This window comes from Chroicocephalus ridibundus, unplaced genomic scaffold (genome assembly GCF_963924245.1).
Source record: "Chroicocephalus ridibundus unplaced genomic scaffold, bChrRid1.1 SCAFFOLD_26, whole genome shotgun sequence".
NCBI lineage: Eukaryota > Metazoa > Chordata > Aves > Charadriiformes > Laridae > Chroicocephalus > Chroicocephalus ridibundus.
The window spans coordinates 1475576-1488324 of NW_026961775.1; the positions used below are offsets into that span (position 1 = coordinate 1475576).

The window sequence follows — 12749 nt, forward strand, 5'->3', positions numbered from 1 at the left end:
CCATGGTCCCTGTCACCCCCACTCTGGGCAGTAGACATCCTGTCACAGCTTGCGTTCCGCTTGCCTTACTGAACCACAGAATCATAGCACTGTCTCGGTTCGAAGGGACCTTTAAGATCATTGAGTCCAACCATTAACCCAACACTGCCAAAACCACCACTAACCCATGTCCCTCACCACCATGTCTGCCCGGCTTTTAAATCCCTCCAGGGATGGCGACTCCACCACTGCCCTGGGCAGCCTGTTCCAATGCTTGATAACACTTTTAGTGAAGAAAATTTTCCTAATATCCAACCTAAACCTCCCCTGGTGCAACTTGAGGCCGTTTCCTCTTGTCCCATGGCCTGTTCCTTGGGAGAAGAGACCGACCCCCCTGGCTACCCCCTCCTTTCAGGGAGCTGTAGAGAGCGAGAAGGTCTCCCCTCAGCCTCCTTTTCTCCAGGCTGAACACCCCCAGCTCCCTCAGCCACTCCTCACCAGACTTGTGCTCCAGACCCCTCACCAGCTCCGTTGCCCTTCTCTGGACACGCTCCAGCACCTCAATGTCTCTCTAGTTGTGAGGGGCCAAAACTGGACACAGCCCTCGAGGTGGGGCCTCACCAGTGCCTAGTACAAGCGGACCATCACTGCCCCAGTCCTGCTGGCCACACTATTGCTGACACAGGCCAGGATGCTGCTGGCCGCCTTGGCCACCTGGCCACGCTGCTGGCTCATACTCAGCCAGCTGTCGACCAACACCCCCAGGTCCTTTTCTGCCGGGCAGCTCTCCAGCCACTCTGCCCCCGGCCTGAGGCAATCATGGGGTCGGTGTGACCCAAGTGCAGGACCCGGTGCTTGGCTGTGTTGGCCCTCACACCATTGGCGTGGGCCCATCTATCCAGCCTGGCCCGATCCTTCTGTGGAGCCTTCCTGCCCTCCATCAGACCCACACGCCCGCACAACTCCGTGTCCTCTGCAGACGTACTGAAGGCCAAGCGCTTAATGGCTGTAACCTGCCACCTCCTTTACCTGCGGGACGATCAACACTGTGACAGGCTGGACAAGTATTTGCTCTAATTAAAAAAAAAAAATAACACCCACCCCCCCCCCCCCCCAAAAAACAACCCCACCACCACTCCATAACCCCTCACACCCATAACCCAGACCCCCCCAAAAAAACACCCACCCCGAACAAAACAAAACAAGAGACCTCATTTTCAACTGCTCTATGCCAGCCAGCATTACAGATATATAGGCTATATATTACACATACATATATATATATACACATAAATATTATATATTTATAGATTTCTTGTATAGTCTCAAAATGGCGTTGCCGCCCGGCAAGGATCACGGCTGCCGGTGCCCCACGTTGGTAATTAACAGCGCAATCAGAGTAATCGCCTTTAATGCGGGACGAAAAGGGTCTGTTTCCCAGGGGAAGCTCCCGGGGCTGAGCTCCGCCACCGGCTCCCCCACAGGCCGCGGGGCGTCCTCCCGGAACGCCTGCTCCCGCCCGCCCGCGGCGCCGCCTCAGCCGGCCGGCGCCAGTCAGGCGAACGGCGCGGACAGCTATGACGGGGTCCTGCCGGGCAGGTACCCATAGCCCCGCCCCGGGACGGGACACTCTTTTCGGCGCGGGCGGCGAAAGGGGCGGATGTTGTGCACCGCGTGGTGCGGACGGGCCTGGGACTGGTGGGGGCTCCAGGCCCTGGGGGCTCTAGGTCCAGCGGTGCGATGGGCCCGCCCGGGCCGGGCCTGGCGGCGAGGGGCGTCCGCCGGGGTGAGGAGTGGGGGAGCCCGTAAGAGGGGCACGGCCTCGGAGGGATGGGGGGGTGGGTAGCGGGGTAGCCGGGGGTGGGGGGGTGGCTCCGGAGGGGGAGCCCGTAAGGTGGGGGAGGGCGTCTGTAAAAGGAAGGGGGACTATTCAGCGGGGGGGGGGGGATTGTCCATAATGGGGGAAGGAACGGCCTTGGCGGGGGGGGAGGTACGGTTCTCAGGGTGGTGGCGGGGGGGAGCCTCCGTGAGGCGGGGTAGACGGTCCCGGAGGTGAAGAAGGGGGGCGTCCGTAAGGAGGGGGGACACAGCTCCCGGGGTGGCGGTGGTGGGGCCTCCGTAAACGTGGGGGGTCGGCCCCGGAGGTGGGGGGAATAGGCGTCTATGTGGAGGGGGGGGCGGTCTCCCACTGGTAGGGCCTGCCGGCGGCGAGCTGGTGGTTCGCCTCGGCTCCTCGGGGGGGTTTCCAGCGCGAGCTCTTCCCGGGGAGGGTCCGGCCAGGCGGGGATGTGCCCGCGGCCAGCGCTGATTGGCGGCATTTGACCTCGTTTGTGTTTCAGCCTCACTCTTGGGATCATCACCAACTTCTCCTGAGCCCCACGTTGGACCGAGACTTATCAACGTGTGGCCTGACAGAGGCAGACAGGTAAGTAAATACCGACTGATCACAGCGCAGCTGTGCTATTATGAAGAGTAACAAACCTCACTCAACTTGTTGAGAGTTAGGGGTTCTTTTTTCCTGACAATTACACTGGTCTGTTCAGTGACTATTTATTTAGTATGTCCTGTTCCCCACAAAAAAAAAGACTTAATCTCAGTCTTATTTGTTTACTGTAGCTATTTCCATTGTAAGCTAAATTTCTTACCATCATGGTGAAAAACAATACCCGAAAGGCTCCAGTGCTTCCAACCAGTGGCTTGATGGCCTGTGTAATGTATCTCTTGTCCCATCTCAAGAAGAAAGAAACATATTGATGGTGTTACAAATAAAGCAGGTAGCGTCCCGTTTTAGGAAGAAAGTGTGTTGTGTTGGAAACCCTTGGGTAGAGCAGAAGGAGGTGTCCTGCCTGGGTCAGTGATGAGTGTTGGCATGTATTATCTGATCTAAAGTTGATGTCCATCACCACTTTAGCTCTAGAATTACTCTGAGACCCAGACAACTCCAGTTTTATGTAAAATCTCTGTAAGGAGAAGGGGGCACAAGTTTGAGTTCTCTCTCCTGGATGTGTTAGCAAGGTGTGGCTCTGGCTGTCACTCAGAGATGCTTCTGCGTGACCTGAGAGCAGCTCAGGATAGCCGGAGCTGAGCGGTGCCAGCAGATGCTGAGGGAGAGATTTGGGGGTAAGCTCAACCTGCCTGTTTCAGCGAGTGTGTTGTTGAGTTGCACCATTTCGTGCCACCTGCAGCTGCAGGATGCTTAAAGGGTGCTCTCCCATCTTCCTTTGGTCACAATGAGCAGTCAGCTGTTTGGAGTTGCTTTTTAAAGAGAAAAAGCAATGATGATATTGTGTTTTCTGTTGGGGCTGTATGTTGCATTTTGCAATTCTGTAAGACATAAATTTTAGCTAGCTGGCGATTAGAAGATTCCAGCTCTCTCCAGGCATGGAAAGCTAAAGTTGTTGAGGGTAGCCCCAGGAGTCTTCCGTAGTTTCATCTGTTCCTTCTATTATGCTTTGTATCATAAATTCTTAATTACTGTCTTTGCTCCCAACTTGTGTAATGTGTAAAGACACAAAGGCAGCTGGGGCTGAGGAGCAGCGCTGTTGTATTCACAGGACGTTTTGTCACAGGGATGTACTGGCTCCAGTCAGTGCTAGCTCAGAAATCTTTGTATTCTCTGCTCAGACCTTTCTTTTTCCTCCAGAATATATTTCCTGTGCGGTTTGTGTCTGACCACATTGTTCGTGGGGTTTTGTTTTTGTGAAGTTTTTAGGCAGCAATAGATGAACTGCAGTTGAACAAGTTTTACTTTAACAGATCTTACCAAAGAGTATTCACAATCCATTTAATGAAGTCTTGTACAAATCTAGGGGTTTGATTTTCCTTTTTTAAATAACTAAATGTTAACACCCTTGCCCCTCTGTGATTTTTTGCTGTGTTTTTTTTTCCCCCCAAGTTCCTTTCTGATGTCTCCGTGATGTAAATGAAATTGTTGAATCTATAAAGAAGTTAACCAAAGAAGGTGAGTTGCTTGCTGACCACAAATGGGTTACATTTAGATGTTTAAAACACAGTGACGAGGCTGAGGTGTGTAAGCTTATGAACTGAAGTTTGCTTGGGTGGTCTCTTTGCTTACATATTATCTGTGAACGCTTGTTCTTTTGCAAAGGACAGAGTTGGGTCTCTCATTCCTTTCTGAAAGATTCTAAACTTCATGTCTCTTGCATGAAAAATAAATCGTCCTGCTCCTAAGGAAGGAATCCTTTGGGCACTTGCGAGTGCTGGCTGATGTACCAGTTATGCCAGTCCCTAGGGAATGTTTTGTGTTTGGTTATTAATGGCCATCAGTTGTGACTGTTGGCTGTGAAGGACACTGGTCTTGCTGTATGGGAATGAGAAAGAGAAGAACTTTCTGTGCTCGTCAAGTGTGGTTGCTGGTAATTTAGTTTGTGCCCATGACGAACTTCTGTGTGACCACAGGCAGTGTTTATCAGCTGTAGCATGAATATTTAGCAACTCGGTCTTTCCGTGGGGATAGGGTTTCTTCCAAATCTACTGTATTTCCCTCATGTTACTGTTCTAGCAGAATTCATCAGTCAAGACTCTGACAGTGGATGTTTGCGGCACTAAAGCTGGCTGTTTTGATGCTGAGTGTTGAAATGGCTCATTATTCGCAGCACCCTTTTTGTTAGCGCACTGAAACTGATGTGCCGAGCGCACAGTGGCTTTGTGTTGTTTCTGAAAAGCGATAAAAGCTCAACTGAAGGAGGGTGATACCTGATACCGCAGAGAAGAGTGTGTGTTTTGTTGCTTTCAGTTTGTGGATTTCTTAAGGAGAAAGGCCTTGCATCAGTTTTACCCCAAAATTGCATTGGTTCAAAGTTCGTCTCTGGGTTGAAGTCGAAATGCTGACTTGAAAATTAATTGCTGCCAGTGTGTGTCACGAGAGCTCCGTTGGTGCGGGCGTGCTGAGCAGTGGTTCGTCTGCGTGTGTGGTGTTTTGGGTTTAGCTTCCAGGTGTGAGGATGCCGAAGAAAACTTGCAACTGGAGTCAGTCTTGCTCTAAAACCAGGGATGGTTTCCACTTGTGCCCGGGCGTCTGAGGGAGCTGTGGCCATTTCAGGTGGGCCAAGAGTTGTGCCCCAGAGTTTCCCTGGGAGTCCCCAGCTCTGCAGTTAGCCAGTGGAGGCTAAAATGGCATAGCTGTTAGCAGCTTACGCTCGTTGAGTTGTGGGGAATGTGGGGGATGTGTGTCTGACTGTATCCCCAGCTGAATGGAATTGTTTGCTTTTATGTGCCCTAAACCCTCAGGTCACTTGTGTGTATGTGTCAGTTCTTGAGGAAGCTCTCTGGGGGCTGGAAAAGGAAATGGTGCAGGGAAACTGTTTATTTAGTTTTTGCGTTCAGTGTAAAACCTGGAGTTTAGCTTTTTGTCCCTTATTTTCAATGCTGATCTAAATGTCTTTTTATTGTTATTAAATAGTATGTATTTCATTCCCTCCTCTCTTATGTTTTAGGAGAAATAGCTACAAGGTTCTCCCTCTGCGCTGCAAGACAATGCTGCGAAAGGACCTGATAAGACAGCCTGCTGCCCCGAGCATGTTTCTTTGGGGAAGCACGTGCCCTGTGTAGCTTTGTGAGGGAGAAGGAAAGGTGACTACACGAGTATTGACTTGTTTCAGCCCAGCCATGCTTTTCTCTAGAGGAATAAGCCTCAGGCCCTTGTTGGGAGTTGGGGGCTGGGTGTGGGTCCCCAGCTGCTCCTCTCTTGCCCTGCTGTCCCCTGTGACACACAAATGGGAGCTGCTGTGTTCGTTCTCCTGGGTCTGTGATGGCTGTTGGCATGTATTACCTGAGCAGACAGCTGAGGATGATCGGTTGGATCTAGAATGACTCTGAGACCTGGGGAGCAAGCTTCTTGGTGCTCCTTTACCTGCCAGGAGACTGCAGCTGTATTTCCTCCTGGCTCTTTTGGTAGGAGAAAGCTCTGAGTGTGGCCGCAGCGCTGCTCTGTGCTTGCTGGAGTTGAAAACCGCTGCCACTAGTGTTGGCTTTGAAGGTGTGGGGTACCAGATGTAACCACAACAACTGGATTGCAGTTCCGGGAGGCGGGAAGGGTGGATAGCTGCTTATGTCTGGGGGAGAGAAAGCTGCAGTTGTTTTTGGTGTCCCAGAAGAACTGGAGGCACTCTTGCTTATGGTTGTTGTTGCTGTGCTGAAAACATGCAGGTTTTAAGTACTGACTCAAGAAAGAATGCTTGTGGGTAGTTGTGGTGGTTTAATCCTATCCAGCAGCCAGGACCACACAGCCCCGCCCTCTTCCTGCAGAAGGGCAGGGAGAAAAGGAGGGGAAAGGAAAAGGGAAAAAACGGCTTGTGTGTTGAGACAAGGAGAGTTTAATAGAACAAAAACAGAAAAGGAAGTAGCACTAAGGATAATGATGTACTCGCCACCTGGTGAATTGGTCCCTTCCTGAGCAGTGATTGTGGGTTACAGCCCCCGGCCAGCCCCCATCTGGATACGAGCACGATGCCTATGGAAGGGAATATTCCATTGTGCTGTCTGTGCTGCTTCTCAGCTTCTGTGGGAAGCTGAAAAGTGTCCTTGAAAAGTACATAAACATCTGCCTACCACCAATTAAAGCAACATGCATTCTTGACATTCCTTTCACCGCAATCACTGCAAAGAAAATTAACTCTTTCCCAGTTCAAACTGGGACAGTGTGTAGGTAGACAACAGGAGAGAGAGAGCTCAGTGTATGAGTATTCCCTTCCTCGTGCCCCCTCCGACGGTGGGAGCAACCAGAGGGGAGGAAGGAAATGCGGTAGCGCGGGTGTCTGCATGCACGTGTGTGTATGTTTGTGTGCGTGCTGCAGGTCGTGTGTGAGTGCTCAGCACATCTGAGCTGTTGACGTGTTGGAAAATGTTGGAGGCACCGTGAACTTTGTAAATGTTAAGGAAGGGCTTTCCTTGTCTCTGTTTCACTGCTGTGCTTCTCTGATTCAGAGCTGAAGCCATGCGCTGCTCAGGGGCACAGTGTGTGGCGGTATTTGAGGAGGAGCTGTGTTTCCTGGGGGCAGGCAGCAATGGATCTCCTGGGACAGCTGCAGGGAAGGGAGACGGATGGAATTCTGGCCTTCATCCAATCCTGTCAGCACAAACGTGGTGCAGGAAGTGACAGCACAGGTCATGGCGCTCCTCCTGTGTCGACCCTCGTCATGCCCAGGTAAATGTAATGGGGTAACTGTAGAAATGACCACTTTTGGTTAACGATCCTGATGATTGCAGAATAATGAACTGGGTGCTGTTGGACATCGATGGCCAAAACTCTGTCAGGACCTTATTGGAAAAAAGGAATCATGCAATGTGCAAAACTTTAAGATTCATCTAAAAAACATTGTCAGATTTGGGAACGCTATGCTTTCAGTGTTGCTTTACTGGCAATTTTGTCTGCATTCTTCATGAATTTTGTAGTGGTCTTCCTGAAATACTTGTTAGCTACAGGTGTTTATATAAACAATTTGTTTATGCAGTACCTATAAATTGTGTGTGTTGTGTATTTATGCTTTAGTACTATACAGAAGTGTTGTGGTAGTCAGCTCTTAGGTTGTCTTCCTCAAATCTGCTTTTTTCCTGTAACTTAAGAATTATACCAGGCTTTTGTGCACTTGATTTATTTGGTGTGCTCTTCCCCTGGGGGGAAAAAAGCCATGAACAACGAAACCAAACGAAGAAAAGGACTAAGTCTGAGCTTTATTGTTTTCACCAAAGCTGTCTCCATCTAGTCTGTCTTCAGTTTTCTTTCTCATGCAAACCATGGTGAAAAACAATACCCGAAAGGCTCCAGTGCTTCCAACCAGTGGCTTGATGGCCTGTGTAATGTATCTCTTGTCCCATCTCAAGAAGAAAGAAACATATTGATGGTGTTACAAATAAAGCAGGTAGTGTCCTGTTTTAGGAAGAAAGTGTGTTGTGTTGGAAACCCTTGGGTAGGGCAGAAGGGAGGTGTCCTGCCTGGGTCAGTGATGAGTGTTGGCATGTATTATCTGATCTAAAGTTGATGTCCATCACCACTTTAGCTCTAGAATTACTCTGAGACACAGGCAACTCTAGTCAGCTTTTCAGATTTGATTTTTAGGGGGGGAAAAAAGCAATGATGATACTGTATTTTCTGTTGGGGTTGTACATTCCTTTTTGTGTTCGCAGTTGGTGTTTCCTGGAAGGGTTACATTTGTTGGGCATGTTCACATACCTCTTAGAATACTGTAAAATGACAACTGCTTTGCCTGCACAGGAGTTCAAAAATGTGGGAATATTACATGTTCTTGCAGTGTTCTTGGATATGCACATCCCTGTTGGCGGTTGCTTTGGGTTTTGGGTTTTGCTTGGGTTTTTGGAGGGTGTTTTCTTATCAGGGGATTGTGAGCAGCCTTTGGTCAATACTGTGGTTTCCTGCAATTTGTGTTTCCTTAGTGACTGCCTGAAATGTGGCCAGAAGCACCACAAAGGTTGTCTCCCAGGGAAGATGGAGGGGTTTGTCGATGCCTAGGTATTATGTGACATGTTGTAAATGAGCCTGGTGGTTGATCTATGTGGGATTGCCAGGAATCAGAACATAGGAATCTAGAACATAGGAACATAGGAAGTTCCGTTCAAATACACGGAAAAACTTCTTTACAGTGAGGGTGACAGAACACTGGAACAGGCTGCCCAGGGAGGCTGTGGAGTCCCCTTCTCTGGAGATTTTCAAGACCCGCCTGGATGCAGCCCTGAGGGATGTGCTTTAGGCAATCCTGCTCTAGCAGGGGAGTTGGACTAGATGATCTCTAGAGGTCCCTTCCAACTCTGAAGATTCCGTGAATGTTAACAATTGGGGTTAACCTGTTTCTGCCAGAGAGCCCATTTGGCCTTCAGCTTGCCCTCCTCCGTAAGCCTTAGGGTCAGAGGAATGGACAGGATCAAACCACAGGCTGGATGCAGAATCGTCTTAAGGCTGTATCCAGCCTCCAGGAAGCAGTTTAGTACTGCTGTGGGGATTTTTGAAGAAGAGAGTAGTGCTCTGCTTATCTTTTAGGATCTTTTTTCCAAACTTTCTACTAATGTAATATATTAGTTAAACATTACCATTCTATAATTGCATTGTGTAACTGGAACTTCCATACAAAAGCAACATTAATCCAGTGGAAAAGTAAAACTAATTTGAAACTAAAAGGTGAGATGTGTGCTTGTTTTGCATCATGTGTGCAGGACTGCTTCTAGATCTTCCTGCATTTACTCTGCTAAATATACTTATTTTTTCAGTACAAGCTTACTTCTGTAATTTTGGATCTGGATAATAAGTGCAACATCCCACACTGGAGTCAGGTGCTGTTCCTTGTATAATTCTGGTTCCCAAAACACAAACCATGAAAATGGCTTCTCATGAGGCCACTTAAAAGATATCTGTAAAAAATATTATTTTTTAAAAAAACCCCAACAATTTGTAAGCTACTAGAGACCATGGTGGGTTAATTAGTCTTCAGCTCTTGGTGCTTTTGCCTGATCTAAATGAGTCAGAAATTGCTGTTAAGAATCCCTATGCCCCAGGGTCGGCTCCATGCCAGCCCACCTAGTGCAGAAATCCTCTCACTGCCATTTGTCTCGATGAAGGAGGAAGAAGATTTTGGGGTGACATGATGAAAAGGAAGTGGAAGTCATTCAGATGGTCCAAGTAAAGTGGCGTATTAAGATCACGTCTTTCAAGGGCGCTGGCCAGATAAAAGTGTTATGAGATCTCAGTGGCACTCCTATAGAACGCTTGGCGGCTTATTTGTCAAAGGTTGGGGGGAAATTGTAGCTAGTTTTATTACGGCTGTCCATGTCTTGTCCTTTCTCCACGTGAGTGTAAACAACTGATGCAGTTTTCTCTTCCTTTGTAAGCTGATACATTCCTCGCGCTGGTGGGGCAGGGGGTGTCTGTTCTGCACTGTCACTTCGGAAGGGTTTGGGGGGAGTTAAAAAATTGTGGGTTGTTTTTTTTTTTTTTTTTTAAATTTCTGAGGACTCATAAAAAAAAAAACCCCAAACCCAACAAACATTTTCTCTTCAGAATGCCCTAAGAAAAGCTTAACATCTGAAGTCCTGATGCTTTTCTGAGATTGGCATTAAACTTGAGCTATTTCTGTCTTGCTGGAAGACCAAGTTGGCTGAGTTCTTCCATACCTAATGCAGGCACCTTTGGGGGCTTTTGCATATTATATTTAGCAGGCGTTTTGTGCTATTTTTACTTGCCATATCTATTGTGGAAGTGGGCGCAGCCATAGAAACATCGGTGCTTACAGGTCTTCCCTTTCTTCCTGCACTAACCCATTCCTAACAGATCCTGTTAGGTTTTTGCTTGTTTTATTTTTTTTTTAGATTAGTTTTAGATCGTAGTCTTTTGACTTGACAATTGTGGTTGTATTTCAGGTTTTGAACCATTCGACTGTTAAGATTTCTGTCTTTTAAGTAGCTTGGAACCTAGTGTAGTAGTTGTGCCTATTAGCAGGTTTTTCCTTTTGTATTTGCTTTTAAACAAGAATTGCAGAGAGGAGCGGGACGTGATGTGGCTGTAGATGCATCTTCTCGGCATTCATGCTTCCCTGAAAACACATACAGCTCACCAGAGCCTGAGTCTGCAATTAGTAACTTCATTTGCCCACTTGCCAGTGGGGAACATGCCCCTCTCTGAGCATCCCATCTGTACCAGGGAAGCTTGTCTTCTTGTTCCGGAAGTGTACTGACTTTAATTATTATGTTTTTATACTTCTCCTCTATAGCTACGTATTGGTTCTGGGAAGGAACAAGTAAACATACACACCGTACCTGTGTTTGCCAGACCCCTGTGGGGCAGGACTTGTTGTGCCAGTGTAGTTTTAACCCTCTGTGATGAATGGTGGGGGCTCCTGTCTGGTTGTAACACGGTGATTCCCCTCGGCTTGCTGCGATTTACAGCCTTTGCGATGAGATCCAGCAGTTCCACTTGCACACGCAGGATGCACCCTGCAACCCGACCCCGTGGGGGATTTTGGAGAGGATTTTGTAGAATGACTGATGAACCCCACTGACGGGATGCTCAGCTCGTGAGCCTTTCAGTAGCCTCGTGCAGTTGTGTGGTGACAGTTGCTTCTGGGGAAGGTTCATGTGGTGAAGGAACACTGGGATGCCAGATAACTGCTGCCTCTTTGGGGTTGTTTTTTTTGTTCCTTGTATTTTTTTCCTTCCAGTTCTATAGCACAGTAGGCTGCTGCTCCCCTCGGGGGTTTCCAGGAAAGCTCTAGTCGGAGACCATCAAAGAACATTATGCTGTTGCTGAAGAGAAAACGGGGAATTTGGGGAAGAGGCACTTGGAGGTGATCAAATTTACCTTTTCAGCCTTGGTTATCTTTGCTTCTGCTGCTGATGCCATCAGGTGTGATTGGGGACACATCAGTGCTTCCTGCTGAAGGCAGAGTTGGAAGCTGTCTTACAGCAAATGATCTACAGGTGTCTCTGAGTATATCATAGGGCTGTAAATGCCACAGAAATTGCTCTGATGGGTGTTGACAGGCAAGACAAATAAAAGTTTATTCAGTTGCAGCAGCATCTTCAGCCATGGAGGTTTGTGTTTCTCTTGCTGACAAAAGCTCCATCCTGTACAAATGACGGCTGGGCGGCTTTTTGGAGATGAACCAAACTTTCTTTTCCCAGGTGGTTCCATTTCACAACCTGTTGGGAATTGCTGGACCATCTCTTTTCAGAAGAACAAATGAAGGCTGTCAGTCCTGTCTTTTGTATGCCAGAAGATGCCCTGCAAGAACAAAGGCACGGCGAGAGCTGTCTCACAGAGAGAAAAGGTGTCTGCCCTCTCGCCGTGGTTTGACTGCTAGAAGGTCATCTCCGAAACCATTACCGTATTCTCTTTTTAAATGTGTTTATGTTACTGTAGTAGAGCAAAACTTTGGCCTGGGCTTTGTCACTTTGGAAGTTGTGTAGAACAGGCTTGTTCTAATCATCGGAGCGTAACGTGTTGTTTCGTTGTATACGAGGTTTAGAAACCTTTCTAATCTGTATCCAAATGTGGGGCTTTGGATGTTTTTCTGAATATTCAAGTCAAAGCAAGAGTGTGATTGGCTTAATTTTTGTATCCCTGTGATACCAACTGTATTAACCATCATCTGTCTTTATACGAAGGTGCTTTGATGATGGATTAGAGTGTACTTCAAAAGAATCTGAAAAAAGCCCTACCTAAGCTCTGCGTTAATGCCACACACTTGCATATTCTTCCCATTCATGCTTGACATGGCTTTTACACGCTGAGACACAAGCTGTTTCTTCTGATGGTGTGAAACCAGCGAAAACAAAAATTATGGTTTCAATAAGTGTAGATAAATGTCTTCATTGATTGAAGTCCCTCAGACAAGATTTCCCTGATATTTTGAATAAAGCATACTTGAGTGTGCGTGTATGTAGTGAAACTAGCTAATGTTTAGCACTCCAGAGAAAGTCTCTATAGGAGAGTGGCTTGTTATATAGTGTTGATCCTAAATTTGCTGGGTTAAAATTCTGCTGTCATGGCATTTAAGACAACATCTAATAACATGTTGGCAATTAAGAATAAAACTAGCCCTGGAAAACACTTGCTTTCTGAAGGTTGGAGTCCTCTTTGTCTTCAGGAGTCTTAAAATTGCCTCTTACTTTACATCTTGCACGTTGTTTTTTGAGACTGGGTGGTATTCCAGATGAAATATAAGGTAAAAGATAACTGCAAAGGGGAAGGAGTTGCTAATAATCTCTATACATCTACTCCCACCCCCTGCCCTGGGCAGGGACAC

At 47.7% G+C, this 12749-nt stretch overlaps 1 long non-coding RNA gene and 3 other non-coding genes across 6 annotated transcripts; all 4 read left to right on the top strand.

Annotated features, from left to right (window-relative positions):
• Positions 1-1622: 1622 nt before the first annotated feature.
• LOC134509737 (uncharacterized) lies at positions 1623-12542 on the top strand. Of its 3 annotated transcripts, XR_010069390.1 has the most exons (6): positions 1623-1765; positions 2319-2404; positions 3875-3940; positions 5436-5571; positions 6925-7144; positions 11626-12542. It is a non-coding gene; the product is annotated as an uncharacterized LOC134509737 (long non-coding RNA). The 3 variants fall into 3 exon arrangements; XR_010069391.1 differs by lacking the exon at positions 5436-5571 and having other exon boundaries at positions 11626-12535; XR_010069389.1 differs by having other exon boundaries at positions 5436-7144; positions 11626-12349.
• On the top strand, positions 2829-2913 carry LOC134509771 (small nucleolar RNA SNORD45). Its single transcript, XR_010069425.1, has one exon. It is a non-coding gene; the product is annotated as a small nucleolar RNA SNORD45 (small nucleolar RNA).
• Positions 5742-5823, top strand: LOC134509767 (small nucleolar RNA SNORD45). Its single transcript, XR_010069421.1, has one exon. It is a non-coding gene; the product is annotated as a small nucleolar RNA SNORD45 (small nucleolar RNA).
• Positions 7936-8020, top strand: LOC134509761 (small nucleolar RNA SNORD45). Its single transcript, XR_010069416.1, has one exon. It is a non-coding gene; the product is annotated as a small nucleolar RNA SNORD45 (small nucleolar RNA).
• Positions 12543-12749: the final 207 nt, after the last annotated feature.